The following is a 27,909-nucleotide window of genomic DNA, read 5'->3' as shown; positions in this document are numbered from 1 at the left end:
CAAAGCCTTTTCTCTCCACTCAGAGCACCACAAACAGGGGCAAGGGAACCAGCGGGAGAGGGAAAAGCAGCCTGGGTGAAATTCTGAGTCAAATCAACTCAGCTCTGATCGATTTAAATCACTAATGAGTGAAAGCAACAAGCCTGCTTCCCTATTCTAGATCACTCAGTGAAATAAAGTCTTTTGCCACCTAGATTTGAAGAATTTTGGAGTGTTTTGATTTTTCATGGCAGTTCCTTGCCTCAGAAGCCAGATATGAGCACTGGTAGCAAGTGCTTGCTCATGTATCAGTGCATAAACACATGGCCTGCCAAACACTGCCTCCATGGCTTTGCCCTGGTATTTCAAATGTTATTTTTCCATGTTCTGAGCAATTACCCCTCTGATAGACCCCAGCAGCTCACCAGGCTGGTTTCTGCTCACCATGATGACTCAAATTCCTGTTCTAGGGATTAAAGGCAAATCCTCCCCAGGCACAGGCACTCTGTGCTTTAGTGCCCTGGCTGACACCTGTGTGGGGCTGGAAATGCTGCTGCTCTCTGCCCATGCCCTGTTTGCTCTCTGAACATCCCAGGGAGCATTTCCAGAGAAGCACATGGCACTGCATGGCTGCTTTACCCTCAGCTCTCTCCCCTCTGTCCACATTGCTGGCCAGGTCTCACCTTCAATCTGCTGCACAGAAAACCTGTTCATTCACAGGATCTTAATTACTGCTCCTTTTCTTTAGCATCCTCAGTTTTCAAACACTAGGGTCAGCTGAGAGCACAGCATGGCCCATGAGAGACAAATTAAATCTAATTTGGCTCTGCCCTCCCTCCAGGGCAGTGAGGGCTCTCAGGTCTGAGCCCTCAAACACCCCAACCTGTGTCTCCCTCCAGTTCAGCATCACTTCTGCACTACAAAATAAAAAACATTTCAACTGGGACTTCTAGCTGTCACCCTTATAAAAAATACTGCAGTCCTATTTGTTCTTTGTAGGAAGAGTAAGGAAAGCTTCAGTATTTGTAGGGTTTGAGAAAGTTTCCATTTGGTTGTGTGAAATCCATCTGAATGGATGTGATTAAACTCACAGCTGATGGCACTGAGGTCAGCACTGTGGGATCAATGCAAATAAACCTTTCCTGCCTCTGGAAATCAGTCATATCTACCCAAAGAGAAAAATGCTCAAGGCAGAGCCACCAAGAGATTTATAGCTGGTGGCATTACTTCATTTAAGTAAAACACTCATTTAGCATCTCAGCAGTGATTCTTTCAAGCTGAACTTACTTTTCTGTAAGAATTATTAACCAGAGAAAACATTTTTCCCCTTTTAACCATACTGCCTCAATCCACTTTTTTATTTGTATTTTGTTTCTGTTGAAAAAAAAAAAAATCTCCTATAGACTACAATTGTAGAAAAATAGACATTTTCCTATAGAAAAAAATATTGCATCAGCAAAATAGCAGCTATCAGGTAATGATAGGAGAAGAACTCAAGAGGAACATTAACTTTCACTGTCTCTGAGAGTAGATTTCAGAAGACACCTTCCATCTGCTGTGGTGTTGCCTTAGCACCAGAGACAAGGCAAAACAACAGACTATTCAGATTATGAATGACTAGAAAACAACAAGAAGCTGTGCAAAGAGTTTCACAGAGTTTAAGAGAGTGTGGTAAAATGCACTAGGAAAAAAAAAAAATCACATTGCCAGAGTATTATTTCTTTCACATTAAAAAAGTTTCCAAGTTGAATCCTTGGTAGTGCAAGTGAAAATTGAATTTGGGGAAGGAAAAGGCACCCAGGGAGTGTTTTTTTGTAATGTGGACTTTTGTCACATTGGAAGTGGCCCAAAAGGCCAGGTACAAGCTGTAAGGAAGGCTTATGGCTCGTGTCCCTGCTTGGATGCCAGGCTCTGAGGGAAGAATTCAGTGCTGGGATCACCATTTTCATCCAGGGGTTAAAACAGAATTTGCCTTATGGGACTGAGAGTCCTGCATTTTCTCCTGTTTCTTCTGAGCCCAATCTGAGACAAGTTTGACCAGAATGTTCTTTGGTCACTCCCGGTGTGAGCCAGGAGCACAAACACAGCAGAACAGCTCAGCTCTCTCAATTACAGAGACAGGACACCGAGGAGCAGGTGAGTGTGCCCTGCAGAACATTTTCAACCACAACACCTGGAAGGCCTCAGAGTGCTGCCATCCATTCATTTCTCCTCAGAAAGGTTCTGAGGAGGGGAAGGAATCAGCACACAAACCCTACACAGGTTGTGCTGGAGAGAATCCAAGTGCAGAGAAGGGAACAGAAGGGCTGTAGTGGCACCTGTACCACTGACCCCAAATCCACCTGAGCTCTGACCCTGTGCAAAACCTGAGTGCCTCCAACAGCTGCCACAGGGCTCAGCACTCAGGCACTGCAGGCAGCACTGGGACAATTACCCCTCTGAAAAAGCCTTTCCATGAGAAATTTGCCACTTGACTTCTGCTATCCCTGACTGCATTATCTAGACCAGCTCCAGCAGGACTGATGATCCACACTGAGCAACCTGAGGAAACAGAATGTGGGGGGGGTTTATGCCTCCTTTGAATAAGCTGAAGCAGTAAACTTTATGCCAGGCAAGCCCCGGGTTTATAAAAACACCAAGAAAAACCAACGAGCAGCCTGTTAACACAAACCACTCCTGAGCCCAAAGGCACAGAGCACTCCTTTGGAGAACAGAGCAGTGAGAGGAGCTGAGCCCCAGGAAATGCTCTGTATCCTTCATTCCTTCTTGTGCTCAGCCCAGCAAACACTGAGCACTCTGCAGGTGCTGCTGGCCATGGATCCAGCCCTCCACACGCTCCTGGATGGGGACAATTATTCAAAGAGTCTGCAAGGAAATGACAGAAGGGGCTGTGCAGCTCCCATATACAAACAAATCAATCTCATTCTCTCCAGCCACTCTCCCCAGGATCAGACTTTTCAAACTCATCTTCACTATGGCAGCTCCTCATTTTCCCTGTGCTTTGTCACTCCCTGATGGAGCTGCAGCAGTGGCACATGCTGCGCCTGGTGTTAGAGCCCACAAATCAACACACATCCCCCTAAACAAGAAAAGAACAACTCACTGTTCAAAGAAAACACACGTGCAGCCAAATTAGGAGAGTATTTTCCATATTCCCACTCCAGCCCTCTTGCAATAATTGTATTTCATGTTCTGGAAGAACCTAAGGAAATTGAGCTCCTTATCTATAAAAACTACTGTACTTCTTTTCTCCAAGATTTGTCTCCAACAACAACCAAACGTCACATGAGTGAAAGTCGGAATGATATTGCACTCATGTGATTCTGTTTCTATGCAGGCTAAACCTCTCTTTTCTGTTTTGCATGACTCCACAAGCTTTTTTGAGATTTAAGAACTAATCCTATTTCACCAAAACTTTTTTTTTTTTTTGCCTCAGATCCAGTTCTCCCCTCTCTCCTATACTGGCAGTGAAATTTTGGATTCTTTTCAGTTTGCAGGCAGAGGAATATGAGGAAATGCATTTACATTTTTCAAGAACTTCTGCAGAATAAGTAAAGGACATTGGTTAAAGCTCTTATGAGAATTTTAGGTCTTTAAATCTGCCTCTGTAGGTGTTGTGTTTTGGAGATGAGGCACTTCCAGCAGGGTGGCACATTAGAGGAGGGTTATTTCCAATTCTCATGGAAAAGAAGTGTATGAGCATTTACCAGAGCAAGCTGTCACTGCCCACCACACACTCATGCCAGGGATTTTTTCTGACAGCTTCCCCTGTTTGACTGTGGGGTTTGGGGAGATTACACAACTCCTCTACACTTCCCTTACAGTCCTGTTGCTCCATTCTCTGTAATTGCCTTCCAACACAGAGGCAATGGCAGCAGCATTTTGCCATGGCATTTTGTGGGTTATCTGATAGAGCTGGCAGTCATTCCTCCTCTCTGTCAGGCCTAGAGCTGTCTGGGAAATATTTCCTGAAGCAAATTCTAATTCAGTCTTCTAGAAAAGTAATTTATCCTTTGCCTTTCTTGTGATAGTTCAAATATGAAAAAATAAAAATCCTTTTTCTTTTGGATCTCGGTGTAAAACATACCTGCAGAGTCTGCAGGTACCAGCAAAACTCTGGTCTCATTTCTCCCATGTATCACTGGGAGGCAAAGTTAATTGGAAGGCTGGGTAAAAGAACCCTGATAGACAATATTGATCACCTGCAGGAGTTAGTCAGGGGGCTCCAAGGGGTGTGGAGAATTCCCAGCAGAACTTTCTCTATATAATTCAAACTATTTCTCCTTTCTTTCATATTTGGAGACCTTGAGCAGATCCAAGGATGAATCATTCTTAGAGTTGCAGCTACATTACAAGACTGTGGCAATCAGTGATGCCATTTCAGTGATTTACACAGGCAATTCTTCCCCAGAAGGAACAGGGAGAGGAAAAGTGCTGTGATGAGCTCATTGCACAGCAGAAGATTTTAATGAAAGGAAAAGAACGAGAAGCCCAGGCTGAGCCAGGAATATGCCCAGATGAATATGCAAACGAGAAACTTGTGGGCAGACATTTTCTCTTGATTTTTTGACAAATCGTATCTGGCCTGTGAAAAGCCTGCTCAAGAGCAATGCTAGGCAGGGCTGTGGGAGAGCCTGGAGATCAAAGCAGGAAGATTTTGCATTTAAAACCAGGAATGATGATTAAAATTAACAGATGAGCATTAACACAGAAGTCTCCAGAGCAAATGACAGAAATGCCACCAAGCACTGTGGTCACTGGTGCACAAGAGGAGCCTGAAGCTCTGTACATGCACCTCTCCCCATCCTCTACCACCTGAAATTTAATTCCAGCCACTTTTCATTAAGTATTTCTTCCAAAATTAAGCAATTTTAATCCAAGTCTGCAACAGCAGAATTTCTAACTACTGTAAAGCAAACAAACAAACAAAGCTTTTAGACTATTTATCAGATAAAAGCACATACGTTGCCTTTCCTATACACATCATAAATAGCACATACAGCTACTGCAATAACCAGCTGGTGGGAAATGTCCTGGATGAAGAAACAGCTGCACTTATTTCAGATGAAAGCCCCTGCCACAGAGCACAGGTCTGCTCTAATCTGAATTATGGATGTGTGCTTTTCTTGATGAACCTAAAAATAATACACTCTTTAGACTTTTAATCCATTTAGAGAATTAGAATATGAACAAGCAGATACAGACATCTTCGATTTTCCTTCTTTCACTACTTAGGGCAGGGGCTGTCCACATCACTTATCAAGCAGCCTGCTGGAAGCAAATGGGCTGAGCTGTCTTGAGAAGTCCAGCTGCAGCCGACTGAAAACCTCAGCAGAGAGCAAGTCACTCCCCAAATGGCATCCACTCAGCACAGGAACGTTTTGCACAAGTCAGGGGGATCAGTGATAACACAGCCAGCAGGAAAAAACAGGGTTGTCTTGGGGAGAGCAGGGGAGAGAGGTCATGGCTAGAACCAATTTCCCCTTTAAGTTGTATTTGAGCAAGAGGCTAAGCTGGAAAAAATGTGAGAGCAAAAGTTGCAGAATGTAAAAGATCTCACTTTGAAATCCAAGCAAAATGCTTCTTTTTTGACAATTTAATATTTCATGTTAAAATCTTTTACCGTGTTTTCATTTCAAAATTCACCTAAAATCAAGGAAGCCTGGAAAACATTTCATTTTAATTGAGCTGGTAAATATTTTAAGCTGAAAAGCAAATCCTTATGCAGCGTTTTGCCAACAACCCTGTAATTGTCATTTCAGTTCAATTCTGGTTTTGTTTCTTTCAAAATTTTTGTTTCAATCACTACGAATATGAAAGCAGACAAATTTACCAACTTTATCTGAGGGATAATTCACAGGGATTTCAGTCCAGTGTGGAGTGCAAGTCTGCTCCTGACAGCTGGGTAAAATCATCCACTGACATCCTGCAGGGGCCCATAGAGAGCACAGGAGCATGGTCAGTAGCTGGGACCTGTGCTGGCAGGAAAAACCCAAATTCCAGGACAAACCAAATTCCAGGACTCGGGAGCATTCACCTTCTCAAACCCAAAGCTTCAGCAGGGATAACTAAGGCGAAGGACTTCCATAATTAAGAACAGCCATTCTTAAATAGTTACAGTAGTGAAAGGGCAAAATATAAAGGTTCCAGTCTCTGAGCTCTTAGTGAGGAATCCAGAGAAAAAAAGGGCCAAGGAAACAGCTAAAGAAGGGACAAGAAAATAACCAACACTGCTGTAGGTTTGCATGGTGTAGAAAGTCCTGAGCTCTTCTCTCACAGCCTCCTCCTTCCCCGACAATTAGCATTTGTACTTTGGTTCCTTTGTGCATAGTCTGGAATGCTGAAGAGAATTAATATTTCAGCAAGGCTAAAAGGTTGCAGAGCCTGCAGCCTCCTGCTTACCCAGAGCAGGGACAGTCCCCAGAGGGCAGGAGTTCCACAAAGAGCCCCCAGCCCAGCAGGGGAAGGGCCCCTCCAAGGATGAGACAGCAGCTCAGTCATTACTCATTTTTATTGCAGTGGTACTCAGGCACCACAGAAATATTATTTTTGTCTCTGTAGTCTCTTGCTCAGCCTACAGGATGCCCATTAGTGATCACTTTCTAATCTTATTTTTAGTTCTCTGCTTTAAACATCTATTTACTGGTAAACTGGCCAAGGTCCCTTTACCCACTGAATGGGCCAAACTTGGCATTTCATAAGAGATTATTATATTTAGTCTTTCTGTTAATAGCCTCGAAACAAAAATGTGAAAACCAAAAATGTGAAAACCCAAAACAGATAAGAAAAACAGAAATCTAGATACACATATACAAAAGTCTGCATGCCCACATGCAAACAATAAATATGCACAATATTTCTATAGTGTCTAGGCAAGATAACATTTTTAATCATGGTGCTGTATATATAAATGCCAAGCATTTAGCAGGATGCAAGGGAGACACACAAATCAATCTCATGCAAAACAAAATATTCAAATGCCAAGAAAGTGTAATGTATTGCTAATTTCCACAGTCACTTCCACTATGTTTCTGTGCTCAGACACAAAATGACATCTTCCAGAAAAACACTTAGCCTACTGCCCCCAAAACAAACCAAAGGAAGAAAACATTCCTTTTGTGCCCCAGGGCACAGAAAAGAGGAAGATTATTTGCTCTGGGTAGTAATTAGAGGATACTGAGGACAGCATGTGTGTGTTTATGTGCATGTACACATCCACCACTCACCCTGAGTGGTAATTAAATGATTTTGTCTTTCTGCGCACACACACTTATCTTGGCCAAATCAAAGAGCTCTGAAAACCAGATCAAACAGACAGGGAAAATCAGCTAAGAGCAAGACCCAGTGCACCAGGTTCTAGGCTCTCCTAAATCTGTCACGGTTGAGAAGTTTGCAATTAATACTTGGTAACTCTTCAAACAGCACAGTCCTGCCTTGGCAGCTGTAATTCATAAGGCCTTTGGGTCATTTGAACACTTCCATAGAGGTTTATCCCCTCTGCTCATACAAACCATAACTCTTCTCATTCCCATCATTTCCTTGAAAATTTGGCATTTCTAAATTTGCCCGCGATGCCGTGAAACATTTTGAATTATTGCCGTGGGGTTAACAACGGGACTGGAGCAGCACTAAACCAAAGTCAGGTTACAAACTTTGCTAAAAGGCACTGACAGATTTACAGCAACCCCTAAAGCTTTGCTGTGCTGGGACTGGTTGCACTTCTGAGCCAGTTGCTCCTACCCAGAAAAATCAATTTGAGAGTCAACACACACCATAAGTGACTCCATGGAGAATTCTTGTGTCTGTCTTCAAACCCATTTATTTATACAGCAATTAAACGTCTCTATAATTACATTTTATAAATGTTTATAGCTCATCTTGCAAAACAGCTACATAAAGAGGAACTACACTGAAAAGTAAAGGTACTTAATGCACTCTAAACAGCAGAAATTGAAAGGAGTTTATTTTTGCAAGAACTGTTAAGGAGGGAGAAACAGGCTGTCCATCATACAGACTCAGATCAGGTCACCATTAGAGATAAGATGTATGAAAATTCTGGTTATATATTCAATAGCTTGGAATTGCATTCAGCCCCGATTGCCATGTTTCCCACCCTACTGCTGTTGAATAATTGTTTTCTTCTCTGCTTTTTTGTGGGAACTACAGAAGATCTCATCATCAGGAGGGTGGGCAAAAGGAGAACAACACACTGAAGTTCCCTAAAAGCCATTTGTAATTAAGATGTTATTTTGACACACACTACTAATGTCTCTGCCTGACAATATCAATGTTCTTGGTAACAGTGCTTATTTTCAGGTAAATATTTTGTCCATTTTATACTTTATATACTAATTATTTGTCAAAGATAACATTTATTCCTATTACTTTTAATTTCTCTAATGCAAGAACATGGCAGTAGATTAATTGATGCTGCAGACCTTCTGATGACTTTATAAACTACCAGATTAGAAAAACACTTCTGCTTTTCTGATGAAAAGCACTGATTGATCAGAAACACCAAAGCACATGAACAGTGAGGAGACATCAAGCATGCCCACCCAGTTCAAAGGCACTCAGGAATGTGCCTTTATCTGCATTTTGCCTGCAGTCCCCAGAGCACTGAAGAAATGGAAAAACCATACCTGGAGTAGGTCTGGACACACAGACAGGAGAGAAACTGCAATGCACACATTTCAGCTCTGTTTGTCATTCTCCCACAAAGGTCTCTGAAGCAGTTGCCCATCTTCAATTACACAGGAAAAAGAAAACCCAGCCCAAAAATAGCTGCAGATAAACCTCTGCCACTCCCCTTTGCTTCTGTGAGGGATTTTTGTGGAGTTTTAGGCATGATGGCCAGAGAAGGCTTTGCCTCATCAGCGGCCTCTTCCTCTCCTCAGAATTCACTCATGTCAACAATTCAATAAAGACATTTTCAAACAATTCTCAACATCTATTACCTTATTTTTATTTTCATCCAGTTATTGGAGTAATTGGGCTATCTTCTATCTGAGCTGAGATTTAAAAAAAAAAAAAAAAAAAAAACAACAAAAACAAAGAACATTTTCCACCCATCTTACATCACCAATTTTCTCTTGGTCAGGGCATTTCCCTCACTTGCCCTGGCTGCCTCCGGTAAATACTCAGCTCCTGTTCAATCCCAGCTTTCCAAATCCTGATTTTTTTTTTTCCCAGTTTCCAGTGCTGCAGGTCAGGGACAGTGAAGCTGGATGCTGAGGGATACTCATCCCTCACCTGGGAGGAACTGCAGGCTCAAGGATTTCCCTGCACTCCTCTGAAGGAGCACAATTCATTTTTTTATTCCTTCATCCACCTCACACATCAGAGCTGAAACTTCTCCCAGTGCAAAGACCCCCATGCACTGATCCTCTGCAGGGATCCTTGTGGTGTTTGTGGCACAAACCCACACAGAAATCATCCAGGCTGTGCTGGAAAACCAGTTCAGCTGGGATCTGCCACCCTCCAGGCGGCCCAGAACAGAGTCCCTATAGTATCTATCTAATTTATAACCTTATTGCTCCCTAAAAGGCATTTTGCATATAGAAAATGTTATTTTTAAAAGGTGAATCCTCTGAAAGTTTAAGAATTACTGTTCAGAGGATTTATTCCAGCCCCAGTTTCTGCTCGCCATAATCCCACTGAAATTCCCTGTAACACAGCTGATAAGAATGGTTTATTCATGGGGCTTCAATACTAAGTTTGAGATTATCTAACAGAACTTGGGATTTAATTTCTATAGAAAAGAGCTCTCTTTTTTCTTTTTAAATACAGGAAAATTCTGAATGCTCCTACTTGATTTCTGTAATCTGCTCTAGTACAACAGCACCACAGAGCACACCAAGGATTCAACTCCATGCACAGATTTTTCATTTTCAGCTACTTTTGTCAAGTTTATTATTTGACACAGATTCTGTGTCTGCAAACCTGCTGGCAACTGGATACTCCACCTTCCTGCACTTCCTGCCCCAGTGAGTTTAAATGCTATTTTTCACTCTCAATTGAACACTAAAAGGGCAATGATACACTCTAGGAATTTCATGCATCTGTATTAATGCTGACTACTGTAGCAGAGAACTGACTTCCAAAGCAGCCCCAGAATTATCTTGTAAAGACATTATTACCAAGAAATTTTAAAAAATTCCTAATCTGGTCATTCCTTATAAAAATGAGGAAGGAGGAGGAAAAAAATTGTGGTTTGCTTCTTTTTAAGTCAACATCTGAGGCATTTCAAAACATTTTTCTACACAATTACAAAGGATTTTTTTTAAAGGAAAGTCAAAGTCAAAAAAATAAAAATGTGTTTTTGCAGTATTATCTGACTCCAGGAACTACAACTTACAGGAAAACATCACATATGATGGAGATGATGCAGAGAAAAATCTTGTGCCAGAAACAGAAAATTAATCAATTTAGTAATCTGTGTGTGTCATCAGGGCCAAATACCCATCTATAAAAAGCATCTCTTTGGTGCCTCATTGGCTCCAGAGCCCCAGCACCATCCCCACTGAATCTGGTGTCTCCTAAGATCACATCTCCAGCCTGCCTTCCTATTTATAGCTGGACAGGGTTTCACAAATATTTATAGATAGGAAGTGCTTCACAGAACTTCCTTGTAGTTCCTGCTTCAACACACACAAAAACTTACCTGCCCTCAGAAAGCCAAGACATTATTGTGCATATTAATAAGCATCTTAGGAAGCATATATTTAATGTATAATGTATTTAAATATAAGTTTTGACCTTATTTATATGAATATTTGTATGAGATCATTATAACAAATGTTATTTATATGAATAGCTATTTAGATATATGAATGTTTTATATGAATAGTTATTTATGACAAATGTTATTTATATGAATAGTTATTTAGATATATGAATTTTTATATCAATAGTTATTTATAACAAATGTTATTTATATGGGCATGTTATATGTTGTTTATATGGGCATGTTATATGCTATTTATATGGGCATGTTATTTAACAACAACAGTGTTGTGTTATTTCTATGAATCCAGCAAAGATTTCCACAGCTGGACTAATCTGTGAAGAACTTCAATTCCTACCATCCCTGGTGGTGCTAAAAGAGCATCTTGGACAACAGAACAGGAAAAAAATATGTTAAAGAGAGAGAGAAAAAAACCAACTTGTTAATACACTGAGTTTCTCAGACCAAAGCTGTTTCGAGCACCGTCACTGCACCTTCAACATCTACAAAGCTGCTGGGTGAGGATGAGAAAATGAGTACAAACAGCTGCCATCCATCCTAAACCCCACAGCACAGCACAGGCACACAGGAGCTGTGAGTGTGGCCAGAGGAAACCTGCCTTCCACGCTCAGGAGGAATTGGGAATGAGCACATAAATTGCTCTGAGCTGACAGATCCATTTTCCCTCTCTCAGAACTCTTTGCCTGCTGTTGCCATGCTCAGCCCTGGGTGTGCATTTCCAGGTTCCCTTGTAGGTTTGTCTGGGACAGAAGGGAAGGGTGGAGGGAGCCACAGCCCTGGATTTGGGGCAGGGGAGCACTCAGAGCCAAGCCCCAGCTCAGCAGTGCCCTGCAAGCTGATCACTGGACCCACCCCTAATCTGCTGCACAATGCAATTGGATTTCAACTTCCCCAGGAGCTGGAGGATGGATCCAGGTGATGAAGCCTTGCTTAGGTTAAAGTCAGCTGAAAGCTTTCTGCAGAAAAAAAATGCACATAAGGCACTGCAAAGGAATTAATGACTGATCATGTTTCCCCAGTGCTTTTTCCTTTATTAAATATTTTTGTTAACTGAAATAGCATGACCATTTTGTTCAGCTTTGCTCACAATACTACCTAAAACATAAAAAATTCTGTCTTTGAAAAATGGGGTTTTTCCTTAAAAGGAACAGAAGGCAATTCCATTTCTTGGATAATTTTTCTTGATAAAAATTATGAACATTTTTGTATTGAAAATTAGTAATGGTACTTTATATATAGCTTAAAATATTTTCCCTTCTCCTGGAGGCAAGACTTGAAGGCCTCTGGCACCACCATTGACCAAACAATGAAAGAATTTATTTGCCATGAAGCTTTAACAAAACAGCTCCAGAACATTTAATTAAAAATGCTGCAGTTCTTTTCAGCAAAGAGGAAGCCTGACAGAATTATACTTTGCAGAACTCCTTTGCTTCATTGCATGCACATTTCAACATCAGACCATCAAACACTTCATCAGTTTATTTCCATTCTAATCTGTCATTTCCCTGGCAATATCCTACTGGAAGTTACTCTCTCTGCATATTTCACCGAGATCAGCTCATTAGTTTCTTGTCCACCAACCTGCTTAATTACATCTCATAGTGAAACTGCATTAATTTTAACAGAAGTTGTGTGTCATTCTGCAGCCTGATTTGGGTGTTTTGATCCCGTTTCTAACAGACATTTTCATCCCTGGTACAGAGAGTGCCACTCACCCAGTTTGAAGCTCACAGGGATAAAGCCCATTTTGTGTAACTCAAAGTGCCAAGGGCAGCCCATGGAGCCAGAGCCCATCCTGGCACTGATGGGATTTGTACCAGCCCAAAATGGCCCTTCCTCAACCTGCCCTAATCAAACAGAACGCAAAGCAACCAGGGACTTTCACTCAAATATTTACAGAGGGGTGTTTTTAATTATAGAATTGAAAAATTTTCAACTATTACACTGGGGAGATTTACATGAGCTTATTATGACTTTATAGACTTGATCTGGTTTAAATTATGAAAGCCTTTTATAACTTCCTACATAAGGATCCAGATTAGAATTTCTTTAATCAGCTCAAACATATAACATTTGAATTAACCATTCTTACAGTGTGCTTTTCCTGGTGGAGATTTAGAGAACCCCCACAAAACAGGTACACAGATTTGCTCAACAGAGAAACAGTGAAGCAAACAAAGCCCCAGCACTGTGACTGACAATAAGCACCAGGTATGACTTGGGCTCTACAGACTTCTTTTTAAACAGCCACAATTCTTCAAAGAATATTTTTGAAAGTGGTCTTCCAGGTCCATTTGACAGATATGTGTGTGTGTGTATATATATCTCCACTAAATCATTATGGTAGCTCTATTTTATCAAAACATTTTTTAGTCAAACCTTTGCTTTATCAAAAGTCCAACCACTCATTAGTTCAACCAGATTTCCACTGGAAAGAAAATTTTTAAGAATTATCCCAGCTGTGAAGGTGAAAGATAACCAATATTCTGAAATGCATTTGGGGAATCTTGGGCTGATTAACTTGGAGTGATCTGAGATGTGAAAGCTGCACTGTCAGTCAGAGCAGGGACTCAGGGCAGGTTTTTTCTCAAAAGCCAATCTGCACCTCAGAATCCCTGATGAGGGACTGACACACTGAAGCTTCCATCTCAGTGGAAATCTAAGTTTTAGAACCTTCTTATTCCTACAAATGAAAAAAAAAATTGTCTGTTTCGCTGTAAATGTCCATGCTGTTAAAAAAACAGGATATATTGTATTTTCATTATTTTCACATGATTGAGATACAGTTTTCAATTCTCACTTTTTGATGGATCCAGCCAGCCACAACAACCACTGTGGAATTTATGTGGAGCGTTTCCAGAGATAAGATGACTAAAAATAGCTGTCAATAGTCAGGATCCCTGTAGAATAGTGGGCAATACTGAAATGGTAAACTGGATTTCCTTATAAGAAAAGAGATGGTATGTTTTGTGAAATTAGGCCTTTGTAAGAGATCTTGTGAAGGTAACTTTAAAACTGAGATCCAAACGGTTTTTAGAAGTACCTGCAGACTCCTTGTGAGTGCTAACTGGGATACCTGGATGGAGAAACCCAATTCTGAGCTCCTGAGTGCAGCTGCCTCTGATGTCAGGAGGAAAATCCTCACTGCATCAGTTGTGCAAAGAAAATGGAAATTCACTTCAGTGGATCATACAGGTCCTACTATCACAAAAGCAGCAGTTGTCATTAACTCTGATCAACTGGCAAACAACACAAGAACACAATTGTTGGAATATCAGAACACAATTGCTCTGCAACACTTTCATTCTCCAAGTTAACTGGTCAGTATACGGTGTCAGGAATTCCCTGTAAAGCACTGACCCACAAAGGCTCCCAGCACACCAGGGGCTGTGGGGGAAAGCATCCTTCTCTGGGGTCAGAAATGCCCTATAAAAAGCCACCCTTCTCTGGGTCTGTGTGCCCCCACGGCCCCAAATCCCACCCAGCGCTCAGGCCTGATGTCCACTGCTCGATCCCAGCAGAACTCAAGTGCACATGTAAGTGCTTTGTTGAACAAGGAGGGATTTAGGCATGTGCTTAAGTACTTCACTGAGCTGGGACCAGGCTGCTATTTATAGCCAGCTTTTTGTTCCGGTTTTATTGTTCCACACTTAAAGCCATCCTATGGCTTTTCCTGCTCTATGCCCTCCCCTCACACACAGCAAACCTTTTAGGGCTGCAATCTCCTTCCAGAAGTCACAGGTTTCAAATCAGAATGGGTATTATAAGCTCCTCCACAATTACATATTTTTTTTCCATCATATTTACGCAGAAATATGCAAAAAAAAGAAAACAAATTTAGGCTGAATGGTAGCAAAGTCATGAAGCCAGAAGTTGTATGGAATAACAAGATGAAAAATCCCATCCCACCCCAGGACTGAAGCACCCACAGAGGAACTAAACGCTGATGTGTGCACCCAGAAATGTTCATTCCAACTTCCCCAAGTGTCCTTTGCTGGGCAATCCTCTGTTCCACAGAGAAATTCGGGCAGAGTCAGGTGTGAGGCAGGATTTCACTGAGCTTGAGAAGCCATCAGTGCTGAGCAGCCCGTGCTGCTGCAGAGGCAGACTGCGAGCAGCACCGAGTGAAAACACCAAAACACTTCCCAATGACTCCAGTGCAACACCAGCACCTCTGTGCTTCCACTTGGAAAAATAAATCTCTCCACTGCAGAGGCATCCGGACCTATCAGCTCATCTTTCAGTGTTAATGAACGTGTTCACACCAATCCTCGTTTTGATTAATTAATGTCTTTTCACAGATACTGGTATAAAGACAAAAAATCCACATCTCAGAAACCTCACAATACTCCATATGCTTTTTTAAAAACACTATATATATAGTGTTTATATAAAATTTTGTATATATGTATATATATATATATGTTGTTGTTTTACAGATCTTATGTTCCCCATAAAAACACACACAGGTTCTCAGTATTTACACACAGATAACCCAAAGCTGTGCTCCTGGGATCCCTGAAAACCCGGCTGGAGAACAGCGGCGGGGTCAGCCGGCAGCCCTGGGTTAGTGCAGCCGGGAACGGAGGGTGAGGAATGGAAATGGATAGCAGGGAAAGGATCCGTGCCGATTGTGTGGAGAACGGAGGGACAGACGAGAGGCAGACGGGGAAGGATGGAGAGGGAGCGGTGCGAGCCAGCGGCGGCTGCGGCTGTGCCGGGGAGGGGCTGCGGGAATGGGATGGGGAATGCGGGAAGCTGGATGGGGGAATGGGATGGGGAATGCGGGAAGCTGGATGGGGGAATGGGATGGGGAATGCGGGAATGCGGGGAGCTGGATGGGGGAATGGGATGGGGGAATGCGGGGAGCTGGGACGGGATAGGGGAAATGCGGGGAATGAGGGAATGGGATGGGGGGAATGCGGGGAACGAGGGAATGGGACGAGATGGGATGGGGGAATGCAGGGAGATGGGACAAGATGGGATGGGGGAAATGTGGGAATGCAGGGAGAGGGGATTGGAGCTGCGAGGATGGGACGGGAAGGGATGGATGCAGGAAGAGGAGGGGGATGCAGGGAGGGTTGAGATTACAGGGAGAGCAGAGATTACAGAGCTGTGGGATGCAGAACTTGTGCTGCACAGCAGGAACAGCCACTTCCCAAGGAAATCCACCGCCAAGCTCTGCCTGTGGAAATCTTCCACTGAGAAACTCACTCTGCCTGATTCTGATTCCTCCCGAGCTCAGGGGGACAGGATCTTACACATCCCTGAAAATATTGGCATGTGAACAGCACTAAAGGAGGCTCCAGCATCCATTTCTCCTGTAATTCGTGACTTTCCGTTCTGACTGCCAAGATGCATTGAAAGGGGCAAAATCATCCCTCAAAAGCACATTATTTCATCAGAGTGCCCAATAACCCAAAGCCACTAAAATCACAGAGAGAAGCTTTTCACCACTTTCAGGAGGTACTGAGCCCAACTGCAATAACCTCCAGCTGAATTATTAATGGTAACTTGTAAGCCATTATCATGGAAAGATCTCTATTAGTCACCAATTTGCAGCGTTATTTTCAAAAACATCCAACTGAGGGATGCACAAATCCCACTGACAAGCCAACAAGACTTAAAATTCCATTTGGCTTCCATTTCTCCTCTTTTTAAAAATCCTGCCCTTAATGTATTAAGCCTTCCCACTGCATTATCAATAACTTATTTGACAATCAGGCCATAAATGTTACTTGACAAGAACACAGCCCTTGGTACTAAGTCTAGACATTCTCTCCCTAGGACTGGATGAAATTTTAGCTACAGGGCATTTGGTTCTAGGCAGGTCCTCCTACTTGAAATGGCTGGTTCTCAGAAAGGTGTCCTCAAGAACAGCAGCAAAAAACCCAATATTTTGATGTACAGAATAGACTTGGTTGTGTATGTGTAGAACACATCACACTTCACTTACACATAAGTAAATGGCTTTAATGCTCTTATTGAATAACACTACAAATATCTTACACATACAACCAGAGCTTTGTGCTTACAGCAGCATTTTCTATCCAAAATTCCCAGCAGCTTTACAAGTAGTGATTAATTAACCCTTGAAGCAGGCAGGTTATGTGCACTCTGTAACAGCTGAATGTTAAATCTGAAACAACAGCCCACAAGGACAAGTAAAGAGTACGGCAGCACAAAATGTCCCCTAACAAAGCAGGTAACACACACAATTTGTACTCCCGTCCCACGCCACAGCCCTCACACACCTGCATTTTTTCAGTCTTTCCTTGAGGAGGAAACCCAGGATATCACCAATCTGGAGCTGTGCTAACAGGATAAAGGGCTGAGCATGGAAGCACTGCTAAGGCTGCAGCTGCATTTTATTCTGATTTAAGGGAAAGCATTGGCTGGGATCTTAAGGGCAGCCAGACATTTCAAGTGAGCATCATCACAAGCAAAGAGAACTGACCAGTGACACACTGAAAGGAAGCACAAGAAAGAAGTGGAATTCAGGGCAGCAACTTCAGCAAACTCAGTCAAATGATTTGTGACATCTCTTAAAGGGAGGATCAAGGAATTCAGGAAAACTGACAATGACCAATGAAAAGTGTATAAAATAGTGCAGGGGGAATATAGGAAATACTGGGAGAGGCTGTTACACACAGAACCTTCAAAGGCTTTGACTTGCAGAAGAGATTGTACAAAAGGTGAAACAAGAACATTCAACAAAGAACAAGAATTAGAATGGCACAAACTGCTCAGTTCTGATCCAGATGAGCCAACACACAAAAGGATCAACAACTAATGAGGGACATAAAAAGGCAATAGGAAAAGGATCTATAAATACAACAGAAGTAAGTGGGAGAAAAGAATAAGCAGAGGCTCTAGTATTTAATGGGAAAAGAGAGAAAATAACAGATGGCAAAGAGAAAGCTGAAGCATTCAGTACTTCCTTCACATTCTTTTATGTTTCCTTCTAAAGGATAATGAAAAGCAAAAATGTTTCTAAAGTGATTTTCACGGGGAAGACAGGACCAGAGGCCTGAAGAAAAGAAAGAATAGGCTAAAAAGTATCAAAAGCAGCCAGACACACTCAGTCTGCTAGAGAATGATGAAGTTCACCCCAGAGTACTCAAGGAATTACCCAAAGCCATCCCCAAACATTAGCTATTATATTCAATAATGCACAGGGGGAGGGCAGAGCTCCCAAAGGACAGTGCAGAGGCAAAAACTCCAAGTGTGCAGCTCCAAAAGGAGCAGCAAAGCTAAACTGAAGAAACTGCAAACTCAACCACCTCCCTTTTACACCACAGAGGACACTGGAACAAGTTAAATCACCACGGAGGTACCTCAAGGATTAAGTGCCTGAAAATAATCAGAACATCAAAGCAATGACATTTCCTTTTTGATAAGGTGACTGGGCTACTACAGAGGGAAACCCCAGTACCAGACTGGCTGCAGTAAGGCTTTCTGTAACTGGCCAACATGGTATTTTCATGGGGTGCAAGGACTGATAGGAAATTGCAGTTTAGTGGGTGTGGTTTCTTAAAAGAAAAAAAAAAATCAAAAACCAACCAACCACCCAAATTAAAAGTGATTGCTAAAACTCACCGCCAATGGAATTCATCTCACAACTCAGTGCATACATTAAAAAATGCTAGGAGAGAAAAATGTAGGGTTCATATCACCTCCAACCACAAGAAAACAAGATCAAAATTCAAACTAGAATGAAATTCAAACTAGAATGGATTCAAACTTGAAGCATTGAAGGACTTGTTGAAAAGTGAAGTGCAAGCAGAACAAGTGCAAATCTTAACATCAAGAAAAACACTAAACAGAAATCAGCTGAGTTCTGTTGGAAGGGTTCTAAAAGCCACAGGTGACTGTAAGTAAAAAACAGTATAATGGTGTTTTTAAAAATGCCATATTTCGTGCCAGGATGTCTAACAGGGCTGCCACTCACACAGTAACCTTTCCATTCTTCTCCACTGTCCAGAAACTTGCAGAACATGAGTGGTAAAAAAAAAAAATCACAAGAAAATTCACAGTAAATGCAACTCTGTCTTGTCATCCTATGTAGCTGGGGAGCAATAAATGTCAGCAGTGCCAAGGGGAAATATGAGGGGAGCAGCACTGGGTGACACAAAAAGCAGTGTAATGGTGTGTCTTTGCAGGGAACACACCCATTAACACCAACCTTCACAGCCCATAATGGCATTTCCCTGTTCCTGCTGCTCTCCAATCCTTTAGCACTTGACACAGAACCACCAGGGCCGCTGTAGATAACACATTAATTTTTCAGAGTATTTAACCTTTCTAGAAGAATCGTTCTTCATCTTCCAGATTGATTCTTGTGACATTTTCAAGCTTAACTAAAAAATGGGCCTAGTTCTTGTCAGGGCTTTTGGACACCTCCTGTAATTAAGAAATACCCAATGATGTGGAATAGATCTTTTCCAGGTAGAATTTTAACATTTCGTCTTCATGTAATTATTTTCTACTGTTTATAGGCTAAAACTCAGGCCAGTCTTCTATTTTTACTTCACATAAACTGATTTAAGGCTTGTAAAATACTTCACACATGAGAAAAATGCTGGTGAGCATGAAGATTTTGTAGACTAAAGTAAAGCATTAACACTGCATTTGAACCTAAGGCCACAAATTCAATGCAGTTGTAATACACTTAATAACGCCATCAATTAGCTTTAAATAATGAAATTTCTTCTCAAAACTTCCATTGTGCTTTTCCTGTAACTGCAGGCCAGCACCTAAAAATGCACATATCCTTTTCATCAGATGACAAAAAATGTAATTCTAATTTTTCTGCTAATTACTTTAAGCTTCAGCAATTGCAAAAAAAAACCCTGATGATAGCATATCTTGATTATCATAAATCTCCTCATTCATACTTCTGCTTAAAAATATTCTGAAATGCCTATTGGGATAATTTCTACGAACCCATCATCAACCTATTGGGAGTTTCCAGAATGGGTTACAGAGAACATTCCCTGAAAACACAATTCCTATTATTTCAATCCTCTTACACAGTATTAACCTCTTTAAATAACAACAGCAGTACAAAAAAACTTTAAAATATTAACAAATTACCTGAGTCACAAAAAATGGAATGCTGGATCATCTAAAATATTGCCATGTTTTGTCTGTATTTTCAGCTGTTCTGAATGCAATCACACCTTCCAGGATGGAAGATTTCCCATCAGTGGGAATTACTGCCCCTAATGAAGAATGGCTGTTCAATAAGCAGGACAGAATCCACAGGATCAGCAAATGCTTTCAAGGTGACTCTTTCTGCACAGGAAAGCTATCCAGGGGTTTGGAATCTCCTCCTCATCATGAGATAACAAAAGGAGTGTGCTGGGCATGAGGATCACTGATAAAGCATCAGGAGAAATCCTGTTCACCAGTAAACTCCTGAATCCTAAAGCATCCCATGAGGAGATGCAGCTGGAGTGGGCAGGGGCAGCTGCAGTGTCTTGGAGCAATCTTCATCCCTGACGGATGATTTTAGAGGAGGTATAATTTTCATAAGTTCAATACAAGCTATTTGAGCCTTTTTAATAAATAAGTCAGGCTCAAGGCAATTCCCCAAACACTGTGGAATTAATGATTTATCAATCTTTGAAATAGAAACTCTGAACAGAGACAGCTGCATTATTTTGGCTTCACAACACACACAAGGTTTTCAAAACTTGAAATGTGCATCCAAGGTCACTCTGCTGGAGTGTGATGGGGAAAAGTGATTCAGCCTTGCAGCTCCAAACCCCACCCCTTCAACAATTAGCATCACTCCTTGATGAACATGCAAGCCCCTGTGCCAGTTTCTGTGTTCACACAATCCCACAGCAGAAACACCTCAGAGCACCAATGAAATCAGTCAGGTCTGGCTCTGAACACCCTCCCTGCTGAGACTTTTTAAAGGCATTCCACCACCCAGGGAATAAACTCACTGTGCAAACACAGGTCCCTGTATTATGGCAACTGGGCAGCCCCACACACAGCCCCACTGCTGCTGCTCCCTCATGGCACCCCAACCTTGCCTTCCCAAGCCCTTGGCACACCAAACGGGGCAGCCTCAGGAGCTGAGCAGTTCTGGGGGTGTGAATGGGAGCAGGAGTGATGGAGGGACTGTAAAACCCAGCAGTGCAAGGCTTTGGGTCAAGGGAGAGAAAGGCTGGGAGCAGATAAATGAGCATCCACAGGAGAATTGCTCTGGAGGCACCGAGGGCATTAACCTGAGCAGGCTCTTCAGAAATGCCTTCTCTGCACAGCTAAAGGTGTTCAATGAACTCTCCAAACACACCTCCTATTGCACTAATTAAAGCTGTAGCAACCTCTGCCTCCCAGAAATATTTAAAGCTTTTTTGGTTTACATTCCAGTGTGTGGAGGGCGCCCCTGCAGCACACCAGTTGTTTTATTTGGATGTTACAAAATAGTCAAGGATTCTGAGCATAACTTCCAAAAGAGGTGAAAAAACAGCCTTTTACATGATGACCCTTGGATACAAGCCCATGCTGCTGGATCTGGGGCCATCAGCAATATGGGAGTCACACACCCCTTAGGAAATGCTGCCTCAGATAACATAGATGTGAAAAATTGGTCACACCCATAAAATGGAAGTCTGAAATATTTCACTGCTAAATAAGTCCATTTATAAACATTTTTTCAGAGTAGGCTTTAGCAATAAATAAGTCATTCTGATTTAACCAAAAATTTTGTAGCACGAGTATACTGAGACCAAGCTGGATCTTAGCAATTGTGACACTCATTGCTGTCACCTCTGCCATCCTGTTACACACAAATCTTTCTTGTTCATTCTCACTTTTCCTTTCTCAAGTATCTTATATTTTTTGTCTCAGATAAGTAAAGCTACTTGTCCTCTTGCATTTGCCACTTCTATTCATAAAATTTTTATTTAACTTACTTTTTACAAACTTTTTCTTTCCAAGGACAGCTTAAGTTCCACTGTGAACTTTGCAAATTGCAACCATTTCCTGCACAGTGTACATTAAATGTAAAGCTGTTTGGAAACTGAATTCTTATGCCTGACACACACATTCCAAGGATAAGCATCACCAGAAGTTTGAGCTTTGTTCAGACATTTGTTTCAAAATATTTCAGCAGCCACACAATTTTGTTTAAATGTAAATATTCACTCTGTTCCCAATTATCTCCTTTGCTATCATCTCCCATCAGACTGCCACTAAAACAATCACTTATCTCTTGTACAATTACTCTGCTTTTTCCTCTGGTCAATGCAGATGACTTTTCCCCAGCTGCAGTCCTGAACCTATCCTTAAGTTACAATCCAAGTTTTAGAGGGTTTTGAGTATCAGAAAGTCCTTTTTAAATTCACGTGCTCCCCTTTAAACTGCCTACAATAACCAGAATACGCAGGTTTTGTTGATGCAGATAAACTCCAAGCACTTTGAGTGTTATCAATATTCAGACAAACAGCCCAACTCCCCAGTCACATCACAAGGTTTTTGTGGTGAATGACCTAAGGTGCTCTATTGTTGGATAACCAAGGATAAGGAGCCAGACAAATGCACCAGGTTTGACTCAGGCAGCTCCAAAAAGGCAGCAAACACTGTCAGAGGTGCCTGGTATGTGACATGGGACACAGAGGAGACTCAGAGCCCTCTGAAACAGTGACAAAGGCCAGGAAAGGAGACCTGAGGCATCTCCAGTGACACCCAACACCTCTTTGGGGAAGCCAAACCAACCCCAACCCACTGGCTATGATAGGTCTCCATTCAGCCTCCTCCCTGCACTCCTCCAGACCAAACCCATCAAAGTCACAGCACCACAGGACACCATATAAATATCACCATTATCTCCCTATGGAGCTTGGCAAACCCAATAAAAATTTACTCAGCATGATCAGGAAACAGGCAATTGAATGGTTAAAGAATAAGGTTGGGATAATGTTGCAGCAGAGATGGCCACAATACACAGAGTACCTCCAAAAAAACTCAGAAAGTTTCAACCCAAACAGAGTAACAGCTCACCACTTCAGAAGGCTTCAGGGGTCTGCCCACACACAGTAACATCATTCCACTTCAGAAGGCTGCAAGTAACTGCCCTTCTCATTCTCAGCGCAGCCTTTTATCCCCTCGTGTTAATGCATTGCACCTGTGTGCCCTCTGTTCCCTTCCCTGGTTGGGCAGTGCCCCTGCCTCGTTACCTTCAATGCTGCTCACCTGCTGCTCACAGCTGTGCTCATTGGGGGTGAGGATGGGTCACAGCCACAGCTGTGCCCATTGGGGATGAGGATGGGTCACAGCCACAGCTGTGCCCATTGGGGATGAGGATGGGTCACAGCCACAGCTGTGCCCATTGGGGGTGAGGATGGGGCACTGCCACAGCTGTGCCCATTGGGGATGAGGGTGGGGCACAGCCACAGCTGCACCCATTGGGGGTGAGGATGGGGCACAGCCACAGCTGCACCCATTGGGGATGAGGATGGGTCACAGCCACAGCTGTGCTCATTGGGGATGAGGATGGGGCACAGCCACAGCTGTGCCCATTGGGGATGAGGATGGGGCACAGCCACAGCTGTGCCCACTGGGGATGAGGATGGGGCACAGCCACAGCTGTGCTCACTGGGGATGAGGATGGGGCACAGCCACAGCTGCACCCATTGGGGATGAGGATGGGGCACTGCCACAGCTGTGCTCATTGGGGGTGAGGATGGGTCACAGCCACAGCTGTGCCCATTGGGGATGAGGATGGGGCACAGCCCCACTCCCAACCACCCCAAACTGTGCGCCTACAGGACAGAGAGACTTGCCAGACATTTGGATCAATGTCACACCCAGCAGCCTGGATAATCAAGGGGTTGTGGTCCTGGATTTACAGCATGCAGGCAAAGGACAGTGCTGGTGATGGTATCAAATAGGAATTCAAGGTAACAGAATATCCTGCATTCATTCCACAAAGTGTTAAAGTGACTATGTTAATATTGACACTAAACTGAGCATTTAATTCATATTATTTTGCTTTAGGAAGAGCAATGCTCACTTTGAAAACTGAGCTGAACATCAGACCATGAAGTCACTGCAGAGAATGCTGAGCTGCTTTCTTAGCGAGATACCACAGACAAACCACTTCTTCTCCACAGAAAAGTCATGAAAATGCTGAATGCTGCTTGAGTCAGCACATGAAAATCAGTCCCATGTAGGTGAGGGGACAGGGTCAGAAGCAAAGAGCTGCTGAGAACATGACAGCGTGTGTGTGTGTGTGCAGAGCCACTCAAAGCACTGCTTACATAACCAGGGCTCACAGTATCTACAGCCACACTCAGAATTCCTTAAAAGATTCCCTTTTACCCTTGGGGAGTTGAGTTACAGCACTATCAACTTTCACACCGGTTAAAAACTTACATTTTAGCTTATTTTGGGAGCAGTCAAGCCCTACTCTTCGTTGCTTTCAGCTTGCCTATCTTCCCAGCACCTTATCTTGGTACCCATGCTTCTCAAATAGCACTTTACTACAAAATACGCTTGAATTAAAGAGAAAGTAAAGAAAGTATTAGCACAGAATCGGGTTGGTGTAATGTGATAAAACTGAACAGTAACATGGAAAAAAAAAAAAAAAAAAAAAAAAAAAACACCAGCGAAAAGAGTCAGCAAGAAATACACAGAAAGAAATAAACTTTGGGACAGTTTAATTCAAACAAGAGATTTTCTCCGCCTACAATACAGGAGGCCTTTCAAAGGTACAGAACGGAGACAGTTCCCCTCATTTCACGTTTCCAGCACAGTCTCCACACCAGGATTTCAGCAGAGGAGCCGATTCTGTCGGGTGGCGGTAGGAAAGCACATCCTGACGGCATCCGTGCCCAGGTGGAGGCGGCCGGGGCTGCAGCGGCCACCCCAGCCCGCATCCCGGGCACCTGGGCGGGCAAAGTTCCCTCCCGCCGCCTTCTCCTCGGGCTTTCGGCCGCTCCAGACGCTCCGCTGGAGTACTGCCAGGCTTTGGAAACTACTGCTTGTGAAACATTTCAATCCCCCCGTGGAAAAGAAGAAGAAAAACCCAAAAAGCCCCAGCGCGGCCGCAGCGGAGCTCAGCGGCACGGCAGGAGCTGGGCGCTCCCGGGAGGGTTTCTCCTTCCATCAGCCCGCCGGGCAGCGGGGCTGCGGGCAAACACCTCGTTATGACTCTCTCCAATTCATATTTCTGTGAGCAGCGGCGGGGGCAGCGCGGGGCTCCACGGCCGCCTCCCAGCCCCCGGCCGGGGCACAGCGCGGCCACCGCCGCCTCCCGACCCGCTCCCATTCCCGTCCCCGGGAGCCCTCCGGGCTCGGGCGGGACGGAGAGCAGAGGTTTCCCGCAGCCGCTACCCGCCCCGCGGAGCCGCCTCCATCGCCGCCCGAGCGCATCCTGCGGCCGCATGCCGGTACCCCGGCCCCGCTGTGCCGGGATGGGCTCGGCCCCGGCCCCGCTCCCGCCGCCCCCTCAAGGTCACCGCGGCTCGGGGCGGCCCCGGGGGCGCCGCCGCCGCTCCTACCTGGGCCGGCGAGCGGAGCGGAGCCGCCGGGAGCGCGGGGCCGGCGCTGTCCCCTCACCGGCGGCAGCGCCCGGGGACTCGGGCCGCGCACGGCGCCTCCTCCTGCGCCGGGGCCGCTGCGCTGCGCCGGGAGGCGGCGGCTCCGTCACACTTAGCGGGGAAGCCCCGGGGGGGGCGGGCAGCGCCGCTCTCCCCACCCCGCGAGGTGCCGGAGCCGAGCCGAGCCTCCCCCGGCGGGGCTGGGGCTCCCCTCAGCGGGGAGAGGCTGCGCCGCGCCCCGCTCCGCTCCGCAGGGCTCCCTCAGGGCTCCCTCAGGGCTCCGCAGGTGCGCGGGCTCGGGGGATGCGCGCAGGTGAGCGCGGCTCTGGGGCGCCCCGCGTCTGTTCAGCACCGAGCGTTTGACACCAGCACCTTCCTCTCGCTTTTATTTTTGCTCAACACGCGGCGGTTTTCTGACAGAATTCTGTAAAAATCTGAAGGGAAAAGCCTGGCGCGGATTCTGAGAGATGGAGAGTGCCGCGCTGGGACGCAGCACCTGGGGAAGTACAAAAAATGGGATTGTGATGTACGGGTGATGTGCGTTGCACAGACTGAGCATCAGCACTCCAGATTTAGAAAATTAGTAATAAAACCCCACCCCGTGACTTAGATTTGAAGATACTGGTTCTGTTTGCAAAGAGGATGGCATCTTTGAAATGCTGCCAGAGGAGTTAATGCCGGGTATTTAACCAACACGTTCTGGTTTTACACATGGGCTTAAGTTAGATTTCATAACAGTTCTCTTGTGCCACATAATCTTTTCACCTTGAGAGTTAAAACCAGTTACCAAATGTCCCCAAAGCTGAACGGAGACAGAGGGGATTTGAAGAGCAGAAATGTGTATTTGGTAGGTGGGATGGGAGTTGTGTGGTGGGAGGGATGCACACACATCACACAGCACCTGCAGACTGCTACAGTGAACAACACCAGCATTTTACTTGGAAAACTGGAAGTATTCCACCACTTTCTATTGGTGAATAGCAGCGCTGCCCAGCCCTGGTTGTTTGACAAATGATACACTGTTAATTATATTCTGATTACTATCTTGGCTTCTTCCTTAACACCATTTAAATTCCAGTTTTAACCTTATCTCAGCAAGGACTAAAGGGAAAAGTAGGACAGGCAACATGAAAGTACAAATCCCTCCACATCTTTTAAAACTCTTTCTAACTTATTGAAAGCCAGGAGAAGATGTTACAGTATATTTGTAGAGCTTTCAGACAAGCTTGTTAACAAAATCCAGACTTGTAGGTCTCACCAAGTTCAGTTCCCAGCTTTGGAAGAAATTCAGAAACCTGTAAGTATTCTGCAAATATCTAGATTGGTTTTCTCATCTGATCTTAAACCACATGCCTACTGTCGAGTGAGAGTGAACAAGGGAGGGAGCTTTCCCCTGCTACATTTCCCTGGGTCATGAGGAAGATCAAACCAACTGAGAAAAACTAATCAAGCAGCAGTTTTTTGTTTTGACAATGCTTAGAAAGATGGCAGAGAAAGCCTGAATGAAAAGTTTACAAAAATAATCATGCAAACATTAGGTAAATGCAGTGCTATTTTCAGCTCGTGCTTATTAATCATTTAAAGCAGATGATTGGAGTGCCATTTGAAAAGCATTAGATGTGCATCCTTACTAGCTGCCTGCAAATGCATTTCACTGGCAATTCTGTGCTGCACAAAAACATGACATCCCCCAGACTGTTTTCACAGAAATCCTGAATTCCACACCCAGCTCCACCTGTTAAACCCCCAGGCTCCCAGAGCAGAGCTCAGGGTTGAAATCTCCCACAGAAGGACAGTCTCCATCATGTGATTCTCACATCAGAGCATCCTCAGAAGGTCAGCTACTGCAGCTGGAATTAATAGCACCAGCAGCACAAACAAATGATTGCTTTCCTTGCTTGCTCTCCATCTTGAGATGTTTTTAGCCCCCACAACTGATTTTGTCAATCATGGTGAAATAGCAGAAGTGTCTGGCTGTTTATCACTTCTGATAAGCAATGAATGACAGAGCAGATTTCTTCATTTCAACATCTCCTGCCAATGGAAATCTCTCCCCATGCAGACAGTGAAGTAGAATTTTGTACATTTCTGCCAGCTTTAGAAGCTGTCCCCATGTGTTTTATAAACATGACAGGGGCCTCAGCACATCTTTCCTGTTACTACAGCATTTCTAGGAACTCAACCTCTTGCATACAGGTTTTAAAAACACTTAAAGTGTGATGTTAACAGTAACAACATCAACTAATGACTAAATGTAACACTTCTTATTATATTTTAGAGATTAGGACTGTTTGTGTTGTGTTTTTCCCTAAATTCCTTGCACCTCCTCTCACCTAAGTTGATGCTTAGAGATTCCTTTAAATTCTTCTCATTTTCCTGGTTAAAGGGGGAATGCGTGCTTAGTGGGGGGCATCTCCTTCACCAAAAGATGAAATGGAGCAGAGATCATGCAATCACTAAACTCTGGCACTGTGCTTGCCTCAAGTTTGAATAACCCAACAGTGACTTATCCTTCTCAGGTTTTAGCTTCACATTATTTTCACAACCTGCAGCTTAATTTCCACACCAACAAAACAGGAGAGGATTTTCAAGGAAATTTCAGAAAGGAAGTGACAATGGGTGCCA

General features: G+C 43.7%; 1 protein-coding gene across 4 annotated transcripts in view; it reads right to left on the bottom strand.

The window, feature by feature from the left end:
- ATP2B2 (ATPase plasma membrane Ca2+ transporting 2) overlaps positions 1 to 25,333 on the bottom strand; it is a 407,196-nt gene extending 381,863 nt beyond the window's left edge. For all 4 annotated transcript variants that reach the window (XM_058031893.1, XM_058031891.1, XM_058031890.1 and 1 more), the window contains exon 1: positions 25,246 to 25,333. The gene's annotated coding sequence lies outside the window, so the exon portion shown is untranslated. The remainder of the gene's footprint in view (positions 1 to 25,245) is intronic.
- Between the last annotated feature and the right edge of the window lie 2,576 nt (positions 25,334 to 27,909).

This window comes from Melospiza georgiana, chromosome 11, assembly GCF_028018845.1.
Source record: "Melospiza georgiana isolate bMelGeo1 chromosome 11, bMelGeo1.pri, whole genome shotgun sequence".
NCBI classification, from domain to species: domain Eukaryota; kingdom Metazoa; phylum Chordata; class Aves; order Passeriformes; family Passerellidae; genus Melospiza; species Melospiza georgiana.
The sequence above is the reverse complement of the archived record's forward strand: the minus strand, read 5'-3'. Positions and strand labels throughout refer to the sequence as shown.